Genomic DNA, 11,040 nt, shown 5'->3' with positions numbered 1-11,040 from the left:
AGAACCACTCAAACCATCAATCTTTTTATTTAAAAGTTCTACCTGGTTAGATAGCATAGTGACCGCGTCGAGGTTGAAAACACTAGCTATTTTTGTCGGCTTCGTTCTCATGACTTGCCTCTGATAGTTATTCAGTGACATCTCTTCAATAAATTCGTAAGCCTCTTCAGGTGTTTTGTTGTTTAAAGTTCCACCAGCGGCTGTATCGATCAGTTGCCTTGTTGAGGGGTTCACACCATTGTAAAAAGTTTGAACTTGGAGCCATAAAGGTAACCCATGGTGAGGGCACCTTCTCAATAGATCTTTGTATTTCTCCCATGCATCATAAAGTGTTTCTAAATCCATCTGCACAAAAGAAGAAATATCATTCTTTAATTTAGCCGTTTTAGCCTGCGGAAAATATTTAAGCAAAATATTTTCAGTCATTTGTTCCCAAGTGGTGATTGACCCTCGCGGTAACAAGTTCAACCACTGTTTAGCCTTATTCCTCAATGAGAATGGAAACAACCGAAGGCGAATGACATCGTCAGAAATGCCATTGATCTTAAAGGTGTCGCAGAATTCCAAAAAAATTGCTAAATGAGTGTTTGGATCCTCGTCCTACAAACCATCAAACTGAACAAACTGTTGTATCATTTGAATCGTGTTAGGTTTCAGTTTAAAATTATTTCCATCAACAATAGGTCTAACTATACTCGATTCAGTTCCTGTTAAGGTAGGTTTAGTATAATCATACATAGTACGAGGAGCAGGATTCTGATTTACTGGATTTGCAGCAACCACAAGAGGTAACGGATTATTCTGATTATCAGCTATCTCCTCGGTTGTGGTATGGATATCAGCCTCTCGCTCTTCCTCTATGTATTGTAGGCTTCGCCTTATTTCTCTTCAGTTTCTGCGAGCTATGCTTTCGATTTTGCTATCAAAAAGTAAAGGTCCTGACGGGTTTCTTCTAGTCATAAACTAAAGAAAAGAAAATTTAGTAAATAAAAACAAAATTAAATTGTAATAACAATAAACATGGATAAAAATTAAGTGTTCCTAATATCTTAGTCCTCGAAAACGGTGCCAAAAACTTGATAGTTGCTAAACTAACTAAAAATTCGACTAAGGCAAGCGCACCTATCGAACAGTAGTATAGTTATGGTGAGATCGGAAATTTCGTATCCACGAGGACTAAAAGTACTAGTAATTACTATCTTTTTATTATCTAGCCTAACAATTAAGAGAATTTTTAATCTAAAACAAATTATCTAATTAACTAAGATTGCGATAGAGATTAAAGTTGGAAAATACTTTTGGAAAACCGATGGAGAAGACAATACTCAAGGAAGAATTCACCTAGACTTCACTTATTACCTCTAAATTAGACAATTTATTCACTTGAATTAATCTGTAGGAATCCCTGATTTATGTTAATATCTCTCTCGAAACAAAACAACTAACTCTAGGTTGATTAATTGAAATCTCTCTCTAATTAAAACCCCTATTGTCGCATTAACTCGATCTATGGATTCCCTTATTAGATTTGACTCTAATCTAACAGATTTATGTCGTCCTATCTCTAGGATTGCATACAACTCCGCTTAATTATGAAAAATCTACTCTTAAACAGGGACTTTTTCTCCACTGAATAAGCACATCAAAAACCTAAATTAATATCCTGGAATATTAAAGCAAGGGTTAAATCTCAAAATTAAGAAGAAGAACAAGTATTTATCATATAATTCAAAGAGTAATAAGATTCGTCTTAGGTTTCATCTCCCTTAGGTATTTAGGGAGTTTAGTTCATAATAATGGAAAACATCTCAAAAATTGGAAAACAAAAAAACATAAAGAAACCCAAAGAACTTCTAGAAAATTGGATGGAAATCTTCAGTCTTGATGTAGATCCTCCTTCTGAGATGATCCCGATGGCTGTTCTTAAGTATTTTCTACCTTCTATTCTTCGTGTCCCCATTGATCCTCTTCTAGGGTGTTTATATAGACATTGGAATGCCCAAAATAGCCCAAAATTGGCCTTTTCCGAATACAATTAGACTTTGGCTAGATAGGGACACGACCGTGTGCCATGCCCGTGTGAAGGTGTTCAGGCCGTATGTAATTCTGAGTTAGTTTTTAGTCGACACGGCCATGACACACGGGCATGTGGTCTGCTCGTGTGTATTACACGGGCGTGTGGATTACTCGTTTGGAAGTGCCTAGGCCGTGTGAAACACTGAATTAGGCCCATTTTGTCTATTTTTTTCCCGTTTCTTGCTCTTTTCGCCTTCCTATGCTTGCCTAAGTATAAAACATGAATTTAAAGGATTAGGAGCATTGAATTCAATGAAACCAAGGAAAATCATCCATAAATATGCCAAGCATGGGGTAAAAATATGTATATATTATGGTTTATCAAGTTGCTTTCGTAATGGTATGTCGTTAGGGAGAGCTCAGTCACGATACTATAGTGGAATGACTCTGTGACTAAATGAGTTTATAATTAAGAGGAAAAAAGTCAAAACTTAATTATAAATCATTTGAGCCTTAATTACATATGTTCAATCGATCCTTCCACTTGCTCGTTGAAACCAGAAATGAATTGCGTTTTTGAATCAAAATGAACGAAATGAATAGACACAGAGAAATGAAAAACATTCAGAAATGATTATGGTTTTCTCCAAAATGGAGATATGAATCATTTGGAAATGAATGTGAGTTTCTCAAAAATGGAAATGGAAATGAGAAATGATCCATTTTCAAATATTTATGCATTATTCAGAAATGATCGAAAGAATGAGTTTATGTTTTTCAGTAGTTTTAAAGCCTGGAAATGAAAATAAATCATTCGATCATAGTGAACAAGTTGAGTTGTGAAATATTGAACATATTTCTTTGAAAATTTACTAGGGGTAAAGTCGTCATAATTTTATCGAGGGTAAAATTTGGATAAGAAAATTATTTAATTAGAAAATTAATATTTATTTTGAAAAATATAAAAATATGTATTAGGTTAGATTAAATTATAAGGTGCTGGTTAAAACTCCAGAAAGCACATAATTGAGCCCAATAAAATGAGAGGTCCGAATCCCCATCATAATACATATGAGGGGAAACACACCTTATTAGCCGCTCTTCCTCTCCCAGTTAGACTAGGAAGTTATTTTTCTATTTGAAATAAATCTCTACAATTCAACAAGGGTTCTACCTTCTCCCCTTATAAATAGATGATACTGATAGAGCTATTGACATGAAAAGATTGTTACTCTGCCAAAAAATAGAGAGAATATATTCTCAACTATTATATATAATTTTCTAAAATAACAATTCTACTGATTTCTATTAAAGAAGAGAGAATTTTTGTTTTCACCCCAAAAAGAAAAGAAATTTTTTTTTAGCTTTGTGTTTTGATTTAATTGATTAGAGCTCACACTTCAAACAGTTCATAGTATGTGAATAGAATAGAAGCTCATTTGGTTGAAAGCCGAAAAACATCAAGGAACTGCTTATTCAAAAACACAAGTACGACTTTTGTCTAAGGTTCATTGCTATAAATATCACAAACCGAGTCGATTTTCAAAATTTTAATTTTTTGTTGTGCAAGAAAACCATTTTCAAACCAATTTTTTTCCCAAAAAATCATTATTCATGCAACCAATAGCAATACAACATTGAATATCATGAACTTTCTTTCTCGAGTCTTATACAAGCATACGAATGCTTTAAAGTCAACACAAGATGAAATAGGGACCTTTTTAAATAATTTTTAAAATTCCACACCAAATACACCATAAATAAATCATTCAAATATTCAATAATGTCATAAACACCTAGATAATAATATACACAATTAAATTCAGACCTTAATCGAGCTTACAAAAGCTTTCTTGTATACTCAAGAATGAAATAGGATTAAATTGCAATATTTTTGGATTTTTCAAAATAAGTATCGATGTCCTAAATAGGTACCGATACCAATTTGAGCTTCATTGTTTTAGAAAAATTGAATTAAAAATGAAGTTATCAATACTAGGTATAAAGTATCGATACCTTTGGCGAGCTATCAATACATTATCTTTGTATAAATACAATTTTTAGGTTCGATGTTTGAAATTTTAAGATAAATCACTAATGTATTGATACTCCTTTCTAAGGTATCGATACCTTTGAGACAAAAATGTCAAAAACTTGCATTTTGGTACCCCTTTCATGCCAAGATATCAACACTCTCAAATGGTTCTTAAAAGCACACTTATACCCGCATAGAAACTAACCAAAACCATTCCAATTCATGTACTTAACCATTTACAAAAATTATTCAATGAAACCATTCCACAATTTTACATCAACTTATCAGTCCTACCTAACCAAATTCAACTTATTTCATCATGCTTTTAAGCTATTCCATACCCTCATATACCATATCAATTCATCAAGAAATTTTTCATTCATGTACCACATTTATAGCTTATAACATATTACCAAACATACACAGAAATATGAACATAACTTTCTCAAGTTCAAACATTAACTAAGATTCAAACCAAGCAATCATTTTCAAGAAAACTCATATATATAACACCTATGTACATGCCACATAATCGAGATTAAAATGAAAAAAAGTCTACCAATTCGATAGCAGGATAGTATAAGCTTCGATAAGATCTGATTGACACGTTCTGCAAACCAATAATCTACAGAAAAAGGGAAAACCACTAGGTAAGCATTTCGAATGCTTAGTAAGTTCATATGTGTTAAAACAATAACTTACCGCGATTTGCAATTAAACGTATCAAACTAATTAACTTGACACAATTTTCCTAACATAAAATTTCACAACAATAAGATGAGTTTACCATAGAACCAAATCATATAACAGTTCAACATTTAATATGCTATTCAATTTAATACCATACATATATGACCTAACATCAAATGTAGTAGTAATTTCGGTATATTTTCGCACTTAAGAAGATTGTTTTCTAGGAATTTTAATATTAATTATTACATTTTCAGTAGTTAGTAGCTAAGTAGCGACAGTTAATAAAATAAGTGTTTTTGACACATTTTTGGGTGTTGGTGACCTATTAGGCCGACATGGGCCTTAGGTAGGTTTAATTTGTGTATCTAAGTGTGCAGGATGCTTAATTTTAGGGCCAATTGATGTAAGAACTTGGGACGAGTGTTGCACAAGCTTCCTGAGTCACAAAAGGATGACATGAACGTCCAAACCCACAAAATGACTACTATGGCACGATATGAAAGTCTATGGCGTGACACCACTCCTATGTTGAGCCATAGTAGCCTATGTTGAGCCATACCTTAAACGTGGGCCACAAGAAATGATGATGTCAGTAGTCGTGTTATACAAGATTTTAAGATACCATTTGATATTGAGCATTTATTAGTATTGGGGGCATATCAGGCATAAATTGCACATATTTTAGCCTATAAATAAGAGGCTTCTGTATATAAATTAGGGCATCCATCCATCAAAAACAGTTCTGGACTTCAATAGTTTTATTAACTTTTTAGTTTTCTTTTCTTTTTTGTTTGTTTATTCAAAACTTTTCTATTCCAATGTGAAGACTATTTTGAGTAGAGATTGCTCTGGATCTGCGCTTTAGTATATTTATCAATTATCATTCTCTTTACTCTTCTCTTTTATTCTTTTATTTATACGTCGTTAACCTGATCAATTAATGTTTGTATAGATATTAGAATAAATTCTCCTACTTTACTTATATCTTGCATGATTTGATTATTAAACTAATTATCTATTAAGTGATTATTTATCTGAAATTGGTTGTTTATTTAAGAGTACTTTATATTAGAGAGTAACACCCCTGATAGAATATCGAGACAAGTGAGATCAGAATGGTATCCTATCATGTATAAATTGCATCAAACGATGAGACCGGGAGGGTATCTGTATGCCTATGAAGAGAATGAAACGGTTACTTAGGTGGTAATTTTTAGTGAAGACAAGATTAGTAGGGTATTCTTAGCTAAGGTGATAAATAACCTAATTGAGGATAAATAATTATTTAATTAGATAATTAGGGATTTAATCGATCATAGGCTAGGGGCTCACATTGTCAACACTAGGAATAGGAACCTTCATTAGGCCTAGTTAGGTTAATAATTTAATTAGTTTAACTAATATTTTAATTTGGATTAACACTACTAATTCATGACTCGATTAGATTAGTAATTATTTTATGTAATTAATTTAATAATAGTTTATTCGTTCTATAATCTCTTGGATATGATCCTTGGAATACTTACCGGTGTTCCGTTGTAACACAACTCTATATTACAATTTGACCTGTGCGCTTGTAGATACCGAACTTAAATATTTATATTTTTATTTGCACATTTTTAACTCTAAATGTTCACACGTTTGAAGGCGATAAACATAGAATCCATAATTCAATATCATTTGCATTATTTAATCATCATATAACCATTTGAACATCAAACATGTAATATTCCACTGTCATTTCTCTTTTTCATTAATCAATTAGTCCGATGAACTATAAAAAATATATGCGATACACGGGTAACTACACCACATCAGAGAGCACTGTAGTGCTAAACAGAGAGCACTAAAGTGTTAATAAGAGAGCAAAGAAATGCTAAACCTGTACAAGCGCTCAAATAAGCCTATTAGCATGTCAATCGTATCATATTCTTTAATACATTCATTTGAGCACATTTAGCACATATAACCATTTCTTTACAATTTAGTCCATTTCTCACATGTTGTATCAAATTGTAAATAGTTCAAATTACAATTACACATAAAAAAATTCATAAGTGAAATATATAAACATTACAATTACATTTAACTAAACCCTATGAACTTACCTGATAAAATCAGTAAGACTAATCGAAAATTGTCTTTTCCCTGGTTATCCTCAGTTTGGTTCAATTGCCAATCTATACAATAATTCATTTAATTTATCATTTCCAAATACCTTATATCATCCTATTTTGTGCATATGCCAAGTCAATTTTATCTTTTTAATGCCCCTAAATTTTTTCATTTTATTCAATTTAGTCCCTAAAACCAAAATTATCATAACTTTCAAATTTGAGCTTCGATTTCGAAACTGATCTCAATTTCATCCATTTACCACCTCTGTTATCTATATTTATAGAAACCTAACATCAATTTCAAAATTTTCACACTTTCGTCCCTATATTTAAAAACTAGCAATTATACTTTACAAACTAGTCCTTTTTCACTTCTAAGCTTAAAATCTAACAATTTAGTACCAATTTTATCAAAAATTCATCAATGAAAAATTTTTAAAAATTTAATAGTTTTGCAAATTGGTACACAAGCTAGCTAAATCAAGCTCCCAGGACCTCAAAAATATAAAAATTACAAGAAACTAACTTGAAAATTCTTACCAATCTAAGGACCAAAATTGAAAACATTAAAAACCTATCATCATTTCTTACTTTGATGAAGAAGACGAGTGAAAGAAGAAATGTTTTATTTTCATTTTATTTTTACTTTTATATTAAGATTAACCATAGTTAATCAATAATTAGTCTAATTAACTATAATTAACTAACTTAATTATAATTAAAAAAGTTTAGTGGACTACACCAAAAATCCTCCACAGTTTGGCTATAAAATATTGGACTAATTGCTCAATTGGTCCTTCAATTAGTTAAAGATCCATAGCGATTAACTTTTACCACTTTTATAATTTAGTCATTGTACCTTAATTAACTATCACTTTGACAAAATTAAGGGACCAAACTTTAATTAACTTATATACTAACCTCGTAAATATTAAATAATAATATTTTTAGACTTGAACATCAAAAATAAGGTTCCAAACTCACTGTTTCGACAACACTGACTTTCTAGTCATTAAACTCTTCCACCGTTAAGAAATTTCATCCATGAAATTTTCATCTGAGTAAAGGTTAGGGTACTATAACTTTATGGTTTCCTTTGGCTCTCATGTAGCCTCATTTGTACCATGACAATACTATGTGATACTCGTTTGTTCCGTAGTTCTTTAGCTTTCTGAACCAAAATTCCAATTGGTTCTTCACTGTAACTCTATTTCATCAAGAAATATCATGTAAGAAGGATCATATCGACATTGTTGTAGCACCGACACATTAAAGACATTATGAATCTTTTCAATCTTTAGAGGAAAAACTATTTGATAAGCTATTAGACCAACCTTTTCTAAAATCACGTACGACCCTATGAACCTCAGATTGAGTTTTCCTTTCCTACTGAACCGTAGTACTTTTTTTCAGGGCAAGACTTTCTGAAATACTTTATCACTGGTCTAAAACTCGATGACTTTTCTTTTCAAATCAACATTCAATTTCTAACGATCTGAAGTAGCTTTTAAATAGTCTCGTATAACTTTGACTTCACCCTTTGTCTCTCGTAGCAGATCAGTCCCTACTAACTTTCTTTCACTCAACTCTGCCTAGTATAACGGAGTTCCACACTTTCGTTCGTATAAAGCCTTGTTTGGTGCCTTTTTGATACTCAACTAATAATTGTTGTTATACGTAAACTAATTTAACAATAGATATTTCTTCTAGTTGTCATCAAATTCAATAATACAACATCACAACATATCTTCGAATACCTTGATCAACTACTAATTGTCCGTTAGTTTGATGATAGAACACTATACTGAAATTCAATTTACGTGCTAAGGCTTCATATAATTTACCCTAAAATCTAGAGGTAAATCTTAGGTCTCAACCTAAAATAATAGATAGTGGTATACCGTATAATTTGCAATATTAGAAATGTACAGTTCAGCTAGCTTTTGAAGTGAGTAATTTGTCTTGACAGGAATAAAGCCTGGAATGAAATCTATAGTAACTCGTTCCTTTTTCCATTCAGTAATCATCACGGATTGAACAAACCTAACAAAACTTTATGCTCGGATTTAACTTGTTGATAAATCATACATTTAGCCGCAAATTCTGATATCTTTCTTTTCATATCTAGCTGCTAGTACAACTATTTCAAATCACAATATATTCTATCACTACCTGAATGATTTGAATAGATATTACTTTAAGCATCACGCAACATGTCTCATTTCAACTTTGAATCTTTCAGCACACATAAATGGGTTCGAAACCATAGATTCTAGTTATCATCAATACTAAACTCAGAAGTCTAACCATTTTTAGCAAATTTTTATTTTGCTTGCCACTCAAAATAACTTTTTTGAAATTCTTGAACTCTCTATAGGAATGTCGATTTAGCTCTTAGTTCGGCTAGAAGAGAATCACCACGTTTCAAATTTAGATGAATGTTCATTGCTTTAAAAAAAACATTTCTAGCTTAATGTGTTAGCTACCATGTTAGATTTACCCAGATGATAGTTGGTAATCAGATCGTAATATTTCCCATCACATTGCAAAGTTTGATGAGTGTTCATTACTTTAAAAAAACAAAGATTTCTGGCTTAATGCATTAGCTACCATGTTAGCTTTACTTGGATGATAGTTGGTAATCAAATTGTAATCTTTCAACAACTCGAGCATCTATGCTATTTTAGATTTAGCTTTCTCTATGTCAAAAAATACTTTAGACTTTTAAGATCAGTGAAAATGTGAAATTTCTTCTTGTATAATTAATGTTGCCAAATATTTAGAGCAAACACTATAGTAGCTACTTCCAAATCGTGTGTAGAATAGTTCTTCTCGTGTGGTTTAAGCTGTAGAAAGGAATAAACTATTTTTTTGTCTTATATCAGTACACAATCCCATTTGTTAAACGAAGCATCATAGTAAACAATGTATTCTTTCTTGGATTTAGACTGAGTCTTCGCTGGAGCCTCTATTAATATAGCTTTCAACTGATTGAAACTCTATTGACATTTCTTTGAAAAAACCAAACTTCACATTTTTTCAACAGTTTCGTTAACGGTGAAGCGATTATCAATAAGCCTTTAACAAACCATCTGTGGTACTCAACCATTCTCAGAAAACTGCGCACCCCGGTAACATTCTTCGAAATTTTCCAGTTCACAATTGCTGAAATTACGTGTCCTAAAAATACTACTTCTCGAAGCCATAATTCACATTTACCGAATTTTGCATACCACTGTTTCTCTCGTAAGGTTTATAACATTGTTTTCAAAGGTTGATCATGTTCAGTTTCTTTTGCCGAGTAAATCTGAATGTCTTCAATTAACATAACAATAAATTTTTCTAGATATTGCTAAAAAAATTCTATTTATCAGTTCCATAAAAGTTGCTGGGGTGTTTGCTAGCCCAAACGATATTACCAGAAACTCATAATGTCTATATTGAGTCTGGAAAGCAATCTTCAATACATTTGGCTTTTTACTCTGAATTGATAATAATCTAATATGGGGTCAATTTTTGAGAACATGATAACTTCTATATACTGATAAAACAAGTCTTCAACATGAGCAACAAATACTTGTTCTTTATGGTGACTTCGTTTAGTTGTCTGTAGTTAATACACAATCTCATAATTTCGTCTTTTTTCACAAACAGAATCGGAGTATCCCATGGTGATATGCTTTGTTAGATGAATCCCCTGTCTAATAATTCTTGCATTTATGTTTTCAACTCTTTCAGTTCGCTCGGAGCCATTCCATGTGAAGTAATCAAAATCAAAGTAATTCCCAATGCTTTGAAATTCTTCAAGAAATAAATCAATAGATTCACTAACTATCGGTACCTGCTCCACTTTTTACGCTTCACGTCAATTAGGCCTTTAATTATTCATCCTATACACTCAATTAAACATATCAGTACTACCTAAGGCCAGTGTCGGTGTAACGCCCTCAACTCGATCCTATTCACCTAATCCAAATATCAAGTGTTACTATACGAATACAAACATAAATTTATACTATTATCACAAACCACAATTTTTTACAAATTCTATTGATCACAAAAACAACAAAGACATATACAAAAACAAGTAGAGTAATTTAATTACAAAAATTATTATCTGATATCATAACTTATTTCATTTATCCTAAATATAGAATTTTATGTAGTACTAATAAATCT

General features: G+C 31.6%; 1 non-coding gene across 1 annotated transcript; it reads left to right on the top strand.

Annotated features, from left to right (window-relative positions):
- Window positions 1–271: 271 nt before the first annotated feature.
- On the top strand, window positions 272–378 carry LOC121231488 (small nucleolar RNA R71). Its single transcript, XR_005929546.1, has one exon. It is a non-coding gene; the product is annotated as a small nucleolar RNA R71 (small nucleolar RNA).
- Window positions 379–11,040: the final 10,662 nt, after the last annotated feature.

This window comes from Gossypium hirsutum, chromosome A06 (assembly GCF_007990345.1).
Source record: "Gossypium hirsutum isolate 1008001.06 chromosome A06, Gossypium_hirsutum_v2.1, whole genome shotgun sequence".
NCBI lineage: Eukaryota > Viridiplantae > Streptophyta > Magnoliopsida > Malvales > Malvaceae > Gossypium > Gossypium hirsutum.
Note: the sequence above shows the minus strand (reverse complement) of the source record. Positions and strands in the feature narration are given on the sequence as shown.